Below are 13,278 nucleotides of genomic sequence, written 5' to 3'. Positions count from 1 at the left end.
TAACTATTTTGTTCTTCCAACGTTCTGTGAATGTTGAAGATGAACAGTCAAATTTTTATTTGGGGGGCTGGGGGGAAGGGGAGAAAATAAAGGAAAAAAGAAAACTTACCCCCTTCAGGTAGGAGTGCACAACCCGAAGTGTTTTCATGCTTAAACCAGGAGGTGGCACTCGCGTTACTTTGATATCTGTGCTTCAAAAAATCCCAAACAACTGTGGTACTTTGGTTAGCTATCTTTTATCAAATATTTATTTTATCTATTTAAATAAAGATATTTAAGACTACACCAGTCCTTATAATGGGCCATTGCTTATTCTGTTTGTGCACCAGCCACAGTGATTTCCAGAGGTGTTGAGGTGCTGCTGTGGTAATGATTCACAGATTCTATGAGTCTGTGATACTGGAATTTCTTCAGGTTAGTTAATAAAGTGTTTCAGTCTATTAAGAGATGCTATAAAGAAAACTTACAGGAACCCTATTTAATCTCTATTCAAATTTCTATTGCATGAATATATTAAGGATTTTTGCACAAGTACTCTACATAAAACCGAGTAAGTTTCAAATAGGACATCAGGGAATGTCTGACGTAACTACATCAAAATAAATTGCAAGGTGTATTATTTCCAAAGGTGCATTGATTTTACAGAAGTACTTTGACTGAATTTAATGTTTATAATGAAGATTAAGGCACTGTCATAAAGACTCTTATGAAATTTGCATAGAGATTTATTTATACTCTGTAAGGTTGGATTCCAACCTGCTTTTAAAAAGTGTTTATCAATTGAATTTTATTTGGCATGTGCTAATGAAAGTTTTGAAGTGATTCTCTGTAGTGTTCCCCACTCATCTAAAATACAGGTAATAACTTTTTAAAGATTAATTTTGGCAAAATGAATTACTTCAGATCATCAGCTGGGACTGTCAGTGCTGAAGGTTTCATGGTAAACATACTCTTACCAAGTAGGAGTAGTATCCAAGTTGTATAATGCAATTTATATGTACATTAAAATTATTTAGTTACATAGTATATACTAATGCTTTCATAAGTATGCATTGTATTTGCTTTTCTGGAGCATTTTTACGGTGTAACAACAGTAAAGTATTGTGGCTGATGCTGTTAGGAAAGCATATAGCCACATTTGCTCACATAAATTGCTCCCAGCTCAGTCTCATTGCAGCATCTTGAGAATCTGAAGAAGTAGTTGCTGTCCCCCTCAAGAAAGGAGGCAAAACAAGGATGGGTGTCATGTATCTCTCTTGTTGGTCTTTGGGAATCCAAGTGAGATGTTAAAAAATTGTTCGGCTGTTTTGTTGCTTTGTGGAATTCAGTAGCAACAGAGTTCATGAGAGCTCAGTGGTGCTAAAGCCAAAGAGCTGCTTGCTTTTGTCTTTTGTTAACTTGTGAGAAGCTTTTGACTCCACTGATTGCAGCCAGCTTTAAAAAAATATCCATACTGTATAATTCCAGAACAGCAGTCAGGGCAATCCGATGAACTCATTGAAATGTTCCTCTTCTGGAATTCAGTCACAAGGTTTCTTCACAGCACCACAGGGAGCATTCAGGCCCCTTGTGCGTTACTGATGTATTGCATGTTCTTACAGACCAATGGTTCACTTGTTTTCTAAAAAGGCAATTGTGTAGGACACAAAGAAGTCTTTTGCTTGCTGACAAGGAGGTTGATTGATTATGTATTTGATTAGGTCCTTGACTCTGCATGGAGGAGTGCTGTGTGATGAAAACAGTGTTACATGAACGATAATGGAGTAAGTTGCATTACTAGAGATTAGAGAGGGTAGAACAACTTATTATCCATTTCAGATACTTAAGCTCTAAAATTGCCAATGCTGTTAAATAACATGGAACTCCTGGATAATTTTGAAAACAAGTAATATACTGTGGCAGCGATTTCATGGGAAGAAATTAAGTTTGCTCTTCATTAAACTAAAGAGGCTCTGCTTGTCTAAGCAGTCAGATCCTTTGCATTTCAAAGACACTTGCTGGGAAGGTCATGTACGTTTGGCTCATTGTGCCTATATGTCAGTGGCATACATGATTAATCTTGAATAGCTGTTCTATAAGTCATGACAGAGACTCTGGACCCGCAAGAGCTGAGGTCATAAGGCCACCAACTTCAAATGTGGCACTTGTTCCATTTGTCTGTACACTGGGGAAATCGTGATGTTCTGAAGGACCCTGATATAAATACCTCAACAGTTCTTCCCTCCATCGTGATGGTTAATTTTGATCCTCAGCATCAAAAAAAAAAAAGTCCTTTGTAGAACATGTAATAAATCTGTAATCCATGTAATACAGATCATTGCATAGATTATGAGTCTGTTTACCAAGAAGCAGGTACTGATTAATTTCAGAATTTCAGTGAAGAAAGTGAACTGACAACTATGTATTGTCACTAAGCAAAACAGTTTTCATATACCCCATTTCTCTATTACAGTTTAATGTTCAGAACAGGCTAACTGTAGGGACAGATATTTATTACACTGAAACTTCTTAAAATGTTTTTACAGAGAGGGTTTAAGATATTTAGCATAGAAGCAAATTATTTTCTCCTACTGTAGTTCCTTGTGAATTGCTTTCTCTTTATAGTTAGTTAGGACATAGCTTTGATTCTTCTTCATGGTAACTTAAAATGCTGATTTCTTAATGTCCCTCCATAGTAGCTGTGGCATGGAGGAGATGGAGGTTTCCTGTGTAACGTTGAATGCGCTGGACTCATCAGCTCTGAAGCTTGTCAAACTTCACGAGTGACAGAGGCAACGACTGACAGCCGCTGTGCCGAGCTGGAAAACAGCTGTCAATGTCACCTGCAGGTGGGGAGGAAGTGGGTCAAAAGGCACTAGCTGAAAGGGTAGAAGCTTAAGTGACCTGTCATCACTATTTCCTACCCCTTGCCTTCACCATTTCACTGTGTTTGCATACCAGATTGCCTCTCCAGAGTTTTTGGCAGCTCACCAGTCCACGCAGGCTTCCTGTCACGTGGGATATCACTGCCTTGCCTCTTACCCTGTGGCTGTGCGCAGTGACCCAAGAGAACCTTGTTCTGAAGGCTCAGGGTGCTCCAAGGTCAGCAGCAGAGCTGCCCCAGCCAGCAGAGCAGGCAGTCACCATAGCTACTGTAAAAACTGTCTTTCTAAAACAACCCAACTGAAAGCAGGTTGGTATTTTCCACATTAGGTTATGTGCTGCAACATGCAAATCTGGCACTTTAACCAGGTAAAGCAGAAAGTGGGGCTCTCAGAGTTCTTTAGTGCTCTATCTCTGAGTTTGACTTTTTTTTCTTGAGACAAAAGCGTTATTACAGTGTCCACCAACATGCTCTGAGGCAGAAATAGCCCTCCAGGCCCTTTCTCTTCACTTTCAATGTCTGCCTCCATTTTTGGTTTTCTCTGGGGAGGAGAAGAGCTGTGCTGGTATATGGTGGTCTAAGGGAATAATTTGAAATATGTGTGATATTGCTGTGGGTAATGCTGAAGGAAACTCTTGAGACACCCAGGTAACAGGTCATGCTGTGGAACATTTCCAAAGGAAGCATCTAGACTTAACTCATGAGTATTACAATCTTATGCCCACCCTGTTTCTCCTACTGGAAAAGTGATTTAATTTGTATTCACAGAGTATTAATAACTTAATGAGTATTTGCCCCATATATATGTAGTTACGTAAGCATCTTCTGTGTTTGCTCTCTTCCGTATTTTCAGTTGCGATTAATGCAGGTTTTTTTCCCAGAGTCACTTCTCCAACAGATTTTCAGTCAGCTCGTTGATGTTGTTGAAACCAAGCTTTCAAAATGGATGAGTTGGGCCCCCGAAGATACCAAGTCTGTCTTAAAATAGTAGTATTAAAAAAGTGTTTTAAATTCATTATTTCATACTGAAGCTCTTAGGGATTGTGTTTTCATTTTGCTACCAAGATTTTCTTTTCTGTTACGTGGTGGTCATTTTTTACTTTCAAGTCAAAGCCAAGATCCTTATTGTGTTGTCTGAATGCTGAAGCTGTTGCTCTAGGAAAAGATCCAACTATCCTAAGACTCAGGGTAAAACCAACAGGAGCTGGCAATACACTTAGCCGTAAGTCACTCCTTCAGTGCCCTGTTTGTGCTGTTTCTGCTCCATAGTAAATGTTTTTGCTTTGGTCTTAGTTGTAGTCGGAAAACAACCTTTTTTGACAAGTTTGTTATTTCAAGTAAAAGTTATTCCAGTTCACCTGAACACTAAATAGCTGAAATGGTTTTGGGCATGAGTTTTGTGTGTAGTCCTATGGTATTCACAAAATACACGAGTTCTGGTATAATCTTAGGAAGAATAAGGATTTTGCATCCCCTAGGAAAAATCAGATTTTTCAAGGGAGTTTTTTTGGGGTTTTATTTAGTATTTAATACAGTGAGATAGGTGCTGCTCAACAGTTCACATTTCTGCCTGTGTCTGATCATAGGCCCATTGTTGCTTCTTTCTCTGGAAATCAAGTACCTATGCAAAGCCAATGTAAATACTGTCTGGTATTAATTCTATCTTTCAGACAATAGCAAGACTGATGACTTCTAACAGAGCTTGTGTACTGCAGCATGAATGTATCATTTTATATCACACCATGACAGAGGACCAGTTTTGTAGCTTGTAACAGATTTTAAGATTATAGAAATATAGAAAGTAGTAGGTAAAATGTGACCCCTACATTATCCTACCTTTTCTCTCATTGTGGTAGAATACATTTATTTGACTACTGTTACGCAGAGACTTCTGTGACCCCTCAGTGCATTGCATAGCAGAGGTATTAGTGTGTTGGTGGATTCTGGTGTACGTCCCTTAGCTTGATAAGGAAAACCAGACTTTGAGTTTAGATATGGAAACAGGAAGCAGAGATACAGACAATCCAGCTGTCAGAGTGCCATTTCAGAGTTAGTAAAGAAAGCTGCTCTCCTAGAGGCTGAGATGAACTGTGGCAGCACACCAGGTAAGTCAGAGCAGAACTGACGCCCAGGTAGACCAAGGGTCTCCTTGGTCCCATTCCATCCCCAGAGCTGCCCTGCAGCTAATGGATAGATTTTCTAATATTGTTCTGGGTAAGGGTAGGGAGGCAAATTCTTACCCTGAATAAATCATGGGTGATGAATGTGGTAGAGTGAAGAACTCTTGCTTTTCCTTTTGAATAAGGGGTTAATTGTAACTCACAATCTCTCTTCTCATGCAGAACTACTCAAGATAAAACTATTTCTTGGAAGGATACCCTTAGGAAGTCAGTGACCTAGAAGGAGCTTGGCATAGAATTGCCTTTCAGCCTTAACTGTGATACTCGCTGCTGCGCTCTCCATACACAAATAGTTTTTGACAGGCTTTGCAAACAGCCCGGGGTCATAGCCTGCGAGCTTTCCTTGGGCAAGTAAAAGCTGTGAAGGCAGGAACTTAATCCATTTCTTGTTGAGACAAACAGCAGAATTCCCAAACTCTGGGATGATGCACAGTGGGACACTGATGGGCAAATGCAACCCCTCACAGGACTGTGAAAAGGACATGGCAAGCAGCAAAAGATGGTCCCTGCAGGGGATGGTTCATGAAGTTTAAACAGTCATCTGAACTGGAACCAAGACTGTGTTTTTAATATCCCTTGACAAGAGGCCAGGGGGAGAGCAGGTGACGGTACACCAAGCTGACATCTTGCCTTGGGCATCAAAATATGTTTCTGTGGCCACTACTTCTCCACTGCAAGCTGCATAGTAAGGTGGGGATGTGGTTTTGCTGTGAAAGCAAGCTGAGCAGCAGAGGGCTGATGCCTTAGCCCTTCCTATAGTGTTTGCTCTGTATGTACACAGTGGTGGGGCAGCTTGGGAGTGTGCTGGTTCAGGGCCCACCTCCTCCTGTTTTTGAGAGAAAGGGCTTTCTCCCCACCCAGCTATTTGGTCAGGCATTAATCTGAGAATTTGTTTCTTGCTCAGGAGACCTAGCAAGTAACCTAGTGGTTAGTGCTGCGTGGGACGATGTATGGAAGATACACTCTGAAGAAGGTAACGTAGTCCCTACAAAACACTCTGATCCTTGCAAATCCTTTTTGTTGGTTTTGGTTTTGTTTTTTCTTTTTCCCTTGATAGTTATTTCAAGTCTGGGATTTTTATAAGTGAAGAATTCAAATAAATCAGCAACCGGAGAAAATGCCAAACAACCGCAGTCAGGCTTTCTCAGTGTCTGAAACTAACAGACCCCCTTCTCAAGATCTTATGCCTAACAGGATCTGATTGCACTTTCTCAGCCAGGGAATTTCTGTCAGTACCTCTGCCAAATGCACGGTCTCACGGAGGGAGGATTTGATAGCGATCCAGGTTAAGGCAGCCTCTTCATTCAGAGACAGTGACTGCCAGCCCCACACAGGCTGCAGCAGGGCCACCCAAATGTCGAGTTTCCACTGAGGAAGGCCAAGTTCCCCATACTCTTTATTTTTGCAACCCTAACAGGGCCGTGTCCTTGGTTTCTTTCCATGCCAAATAAAGAGTCTGCACATTTTGTCTAGTTCAGTTTTGTCCCGTTGAGGCCTTTATACCAGGAGCACCTGCAGAAATAGAAGTCTGAAGAGAGAGATGCATTTCTGACAGGTTAATCAACCTGAACAGTGAGAAATTACTGTGCTAGATCTGTAAACACATTTTCAGGTTGCCTTTCAAGGGCAGCCTGTGCAGATTAAATTAGCTGGGGATGCTCTGACCCTAGGCACAAAGTACCTGGGGAGACATGGCTAATATCAAATGCTCCAAGCTAGATCCTGCCATCCAGCACAGCCGTGTAAATCTGGAGTAACTCAGGCTGCTTTGGGGATGTTACTTAAGATCCACTTCACCCAACAGAAGGGCAGAATTTAAATGAATTACCCATGAACAGAGAATAAAGACCATGTTCAGTAAATAATAGATTTCTGGTGTTCCTGCCCTTCATGACTCTCTCTCATAAATATTTCAGACTCCGTCTGATTGCTGCTTCACTGTGTCAGCCAAAAGATCAGGCTGGGCAAGTGCATTTTGGTGTCATTCACATCAGAGGCTCAGGGTGAGGCAGAATTACAGACAGAACCCTGATTTCTTAAGAGCATGATGCTGTCCTGACCAGAGCTGTATTTGAAGTGCCAAGGGCACGTTCTGTAACTGCTCTTGGTTATTCTCTGAGTGAACTGAAAAACAGGAGAAAGGGGAAGCAATTTTAAATCAATAGAACTCAATTTGGTACAAAAGTGTCAGCTGAAGCATGTCAGTATTTATGAGATTATTAATTTCATTCTGAAAAAGTCAGTATAAGATATCACAGTATTTCTCACCCTGCACAATCCCTCCACGCAGGCTGGTGCTTGGCACCAATCCATGAGTAGGTTTTGTTCATCCAAAACTTAATTTTTCAGGGGACTTTACTCAAGGAGTAATGAGTCTGATTTCTCTTTTTGTATATTAGTGCTGGATTCTTTCTGTTCACTTATTCTGTTCAGCAGCAATAGAATCATAGAATAGTTAAGGTTGGAAAGGACCTTAAGATCATCAAGTTCCAACCCCCCTGCCATGGGCAGGGGCACCTCGCTCTAAACCATATCAACCAAGGCCTTGTCCAACCTGGCCTTGAACACTGCCAGGGATGGAGCATTCACAACCTCCCTGGGCAACCCATTCCAGTGCCTCACCACCCTAACAGGAAAGAATTTCCTCCTTATATCCAATCTCTTATTAAAACACCCTACAGAGACTTGATAAGACTCAACCTCTATCACCCTAGCTTGCTTCATGAGGTCAGCGTGTTGCACCTGAACATATCCCTACTGGGTTACACCCACTCTTGATGCTCCTAGCCAGTTGTCCAATGCTAACTGAGAAGCAAAGTGCCTCAGTGAGATTTGAAGAGCTACGTCCATGCCTGGAGGCACAATGACTGTTAGAAAATAGCATCTTTAGAAAATCTGAAACCACTCACTTTGAATATTCTATGTTCTGAGTTGACTGTTTTGTTTTAAACCTGTCAGATGGGTTTTATCAATGTGAAATGCTGTTTACTTTTGCTCATTCTTGTACTATCCAGACCTTTACCATGCAGATGCTTTCCCGTATTTTCCCTCATATTTAGCATATTGTAATTGACTGCTCATGACTGCCATGAAATGACAGTGCCAAGACTGTCCATAGTTCACAATATAGATGGTTTGCTGGTGGGAATTCCACCATTTTTTTCATGATAGCCAGTCCAGCAGAAAGCTCAGTGAGATGAGCCTCTCAAATAGGGCAGGGAGGAGACCTCAAGGATAAATTTGTGTGTATTTGTGACATGCCTAGCCAGAAAAAGAGAAGTATTGGTCTCAGTAGATCAAATGACCACCTGTACATTCTCACAGTCTGAGAAATAACCTCTGTCCTCCCACTTAACGCTGTTAGTTGCTCTCCTGTGTTTTCCATTAGGATTGTCATTCTATCGCCAAAAAGAAGGTAAAAGGATCCATCTCTCCTGTGCTCTTGCTGGCTGAACAAGCCGTTGTCTGCATCAAGGGTTTTTTTTTACTATTAATTTTGCAGGTGTGCTTTAAACATTTTTGATAATACAATTGCACTGATGAGACCTATAAAGGAGCATGCATAACTTGCTCTTGCCCTTTTTACAGCCTAATATTCTCCTTGGTTCAGAGTGGGATATCAGTGGCCTGGCAGAACTAGATCCACATAGGGTGTGGGGGGGTTAATGGTACCAGCACTGCTGGAATGATCTGCCTAAGGGCTGTAGATAAAACCCAACCATTTTTTGTTGTAAAGGATCAGAATGAGGGTTATGTGGAGGGGCTCTGCAGTACATTTCCAATGTCCATCATGCCAAGAGTATTCCTATTGAGAAACAGAAAATTAGGGGTTAAGCCTTCATCCGCAGAGTCACCTTGGAACCCCATCATGTAAGATCAGTAATTGAGGATAGCTGTTTGCTAAAAAGATTACTGACAGGCATAAAACAGTAGCTATATTTTATGTCTTGGATATTTTCCTGGCAGACTTAAGTCTTTCATTGAGTTATGCAGTAGCAGTCCTGGATTTGGACAGCTTGTGCTCAGAATAACAGTAGGGTGTTTTTGGGGGTGCCAGAGGGGAGAAAAGGTAGCGCTTTTTTAAATCAGTGCACCCTAATCTTCCTTGGTTAGCACAAAAGCATTCTGCACTTCACAAATGGAGAAGCCCATCTCAGTTTATTCTTCTGCAGTATTCTGTACCAGAGGGAAGAAGATGAGATAACTCTTCCTGGATAATATCCAATATGTTAATTAAAGAAATGGCACTTTGACATTCACTCCTTACTGGCTGGAGTTCATGGCCATACTGGTATTTCATGTCTTGCTTTCATGTTAAGATCTTTTCAAGATAATCTTTTCTAGAAACACCTTTCTTATTCTGCCACTAGAGGTCCTAAAGATAATAAGAAAAGGAGGCACAAAAAATAATAAGGAAATACCTATGTATTTGGCACTAGAGAATTCTTGCAAGGTGGACCTGAGTATCAGGTCACTGAAACCCCCCATTAGTTAGCTGACAGCATGGGTTAGTGCTAGGCATACTGAAGGAACAGCATCTGCCTGTTGGACCCAAAAGATTAGCTTTGTTTCTGATCCCAGTGATTTTCAGGCGTTCCTGCTGTGCCCTAGAGGAGTGGGAGGTACGCTTTGCTTACACTTGGGAGATACTCAGCTAATTTGTCATGCCACCCAAGTTAGAACAGGGAGGGAAGAGCTATGGATGATGGCTTTGAGGTTGCTTGGGTCTGCCTGACAAGTGAAATGCGAGGTTTAACCAAGAATTTATCAAATGCCATGGTACTAAACAGCAGCTTCAAGGACTTGCTTCTGGTTCATTAATCCTCAGTCTCCTGCTTTGTCCTTTCCCCTCCAGAGCTTGCTTTTGTAGGTAGGGAGAGATGAAAAATCACCCTGGGTGCCAAGGAGAGCGAAGACAAAGCAAATGGCCTGAATGTGTGAAAGTTTAGAGAAAAGCTTTCCCTGCCAGGCATGCCATTAGCTGCCAGTACTTGCAATGTAAACTTGGGGCTGCTGTTATTGTTGTAGCCCTGTTGCCTTGCTGTACAGTGCTTCAGTGCTGTAAAAAGAAACGGGTGGACATACCTGGGAACTGAAATTAAATCCAGCTTTTCCCATTTGCCACTTTTCTCTATTCTTTCCCTCTGTTAAAATTTGAATATTGATTTTTCTCATTCTGCTGAGTCTGCAGTCTTTGATAGCATGTAATTGTTCTAAACGCGTTCACTAAAGAATAATAGAATCCAATGGCAAAGAAAATTCCAGCAAAACAGTTTCTTATCAAAATCTGCCAGCTTGTTGAAAGCAATGCATCAGGTATCCCAGAGGAAAACATTCCTTCTTACGATGGGATGACAAGGAAGCGGAGCCCATCACCTTGCCATGGGCAGCCTGGCCTGGGGACCTCTCTCATCATGACTCTAATGAGCATCCCATCTCTGTTTCAGAAAATAAAGGAAACACTTGGTCTTGTTCCATACTGAAACCAAAGTGAACTCAGAAACCCTGGAAATTCTGCAAAATGGAATTGCCACTTTCTGCCAAGCTTGAGCATCATGTTACAGTGCCTAACGTTGAACGAAAACTTAGAAGATACTGTATTTTTCTGAAAAGATGGGAATTTTCTTGTAATTAGCAAATTGTGGCTTCTTCGTGCTTATTCTGCTTATCAAGTTACTTCACAGTGTCAAGACCTATTTTGTTCCAGCCATCCCTCGCATCACTGATTTAAGAGTTGTTCTTGGCACTAGGAAACCTTAGGGGTGCTGTCCTGGGCTGCACGCAGGAGGTTGTTCCAACAGCAGGAACTGGAGCTGAAACTGCTCATTGTTTATGTAAAACTAAATGTTATTTCCGTAGCGCCAGCACCAGGCTCTGTTCCTGAGGCTGTACGTGCACATATCTGCACAGGCACCACAGCCTGAGCACGGTGTGTTGCACTAGGAAATTAATGTTTCCTTTGCTTCTGCAAATGAAGGCATCCACAGCACACTGCCCTGAAGAAGCAGCTCTTGCCACCATTGGGGAGCTGATGGTGATCCATCAGCTGAGCCACATAAACTCAGGAAACATTTGTGCCTCAGTCACACTGAGGGGGCTTCCAGGCTATATGATTTGTTGACTGATTTGTAAGTAACAGCAGCTCTTGGCAGCCCAGGTGATGTTTTTGATGGGTATGACACATACACCAATTAGATAAGATGACAAAAAGCCAGTGTTTTAGATAGAAAACTTGGCCAATGAGAACTGCAAGGCTTCTTTTTAATTGGTGTGATGAGTTTTATGTCTGCCCACTTGAAATACTGTGATTATCAAACTGTCTCTTTGTTCACTGCTTGGCTTTTGACTTCTAAGCAGGCCAAGCAGGCAGTGTATACTATAAAATGTAAAGAAAAAGAAGATGCTGCTAATGGACTGAACTGTCTTCTCTATAGGACTGTTTGGCATCAAACATTTTAGTTTAGCTACAGCTTTTGACCCCTTTTCATTCTTTCAATCCCAAACCATATGTATAAATGGTGATTGACAGAACACTCTGTTTGAAGCAGCCTCACAGTGGCTTGTACTCAGATATAAATATCTGATGTTCCAAGTCTTGAGAGATGAACTCCTGATGTATCAAAGTACCAGCTGATTTTCTTTCATCTCTGCAATTAAATTCTTCATGTAAATGTCACATTGCATGAGAAAGAGACTGTAAAACCCCCAGTTTTCACCTTGTAGCATATTAAGCTCAGAAGTTGAGAAAAAAATGCTGTGAAAAAACATTATACTGAAGGATGTAATCCTTTAAAGGTTGTTTATGCCTTGACAATATAAATTACATTATTAGATTATTTTTTTATCAGTGTGTAAGACTGAGAGACTAATAAATACATGGCAAAGAAGAGAGATTTGTGGTAGGAATCTTAACTAATCAATAATCAGTAATATATAAAATATATTATTTTAAAATATAGTATATATGCATATTTTTAAAAATGGATCATTTTCACCATTTTCTCAATTTGCAACACAAAATTACTGTTAGTGTAAATACATATCATAGTATTGCCAAAGGGCATGGACTTTAGCAAAGGTCACTGGGTAGCTACTTAGAAACTGAATGTTGTATTCAGCCTTTAGGCTGCTGTGCGTGTACCTTGGGTTCAAGCAAAAAAGAACCTTGCTAACAATCCTGACACCTGTATCTGCTCTGTATGGTGGAAACCCTGCTGTAACTTTCTAGCCTATTCAGCAGAAAGAGGTAGGAGATTTGTCACTAATAGCAGCGTTAACATCTCCAAAATATTACAGACTTTTTTACTGTGTTGGGCTGAGGTTATGCAGTCACACAGCATCCTCACAGTGGGGTCTCTCAGCTTGTGAACAAAGAAGCTATCTTAGGAAGAGTGCTGCTGGATGTAAGCTTATCTGAGGAAACTGCAGATGGTAGCAAGGAAGTCTGGTTTTGGCTGTCATCTCTGTGCCTGAATCCAAGCCAGATCTGGGGGGGAATTGAAAGAGCTGGGTGCTGGGGTTGAGCTCCTGGAAGGGATTTTAGCCTGGGTGCCCTTTGGGTGATGTTTCTTCCACCTAACTCCCATTTAAAGGCTACTCATGCCATCTAAATTAATCATTAAGACTCCCTCTGATTAGTAGAGAAAGTGAGAACTTCTAGATAGTGATTGACCCGTCTTGGTTAAATACATTACCTTTGGAAGGGGTCTCTGCTGATCGGTAGAAGCAGCCTAAACAATTCACTTAGTTGTTGCATTCTTCAGGTGGTTGCAGTTAACAGAGGTTAATCCTGTCCATATTTAATGCATAATAATCTCCAAGTGGGACAGCTGTTTTGCAAGAAAACCCCCCACCATTTGCAGCTAGAAAGATATCAACCCCACTGTGCCTGCTACCCCAAGTCATGGAGCCAGACTGTTTTTCTAGTACATCCTCCCAGGCCACCTGGTGAAGAAGCAGCTGTGAGGTGTCTCAAGGGTGTGCCAGGGATTGTGCTTTCCAGAGATTCCACTTCTGTAGTCCCTATTCAGACCTTTTCACTGAACCTGATAGGAATTTTGACACAGGACTATAAAGACAAACCCCCTCCAAGAAGTGAGTGGAGGCAGGCTCCTCCTATACATTCCTGTAAGGCCGTTATGTGATGGCTAAATGAAGGTATTGCCAACCAAAGGAGGCTTTCCAACAGGGTTCTTTTGCAGCTATTATGCAGCATAAGGAAAAAGAAGCATTGAC

Source organism: Neopsephotus bourkii, unplaced genomic scaffold (assembly GCF_033783945.1).
Source record: "Neopsephotus bourkii isolate Nb327-2 ecotype Australia unplaced genomic scaffold, CSIRO-AGI_Nbou_v1 NB_549, whole genome shotgun sequence".
In the NCBI taxonomy this organism is placed as follows: Eukaryota; Metazoa; Chordata; class Aves; order Psittaciformes; family Psittacidae; genus Neopsephotus; species Neopsephotus bourkii.
Note: the sequence above shows the minus strand (reverse complement) of the source record.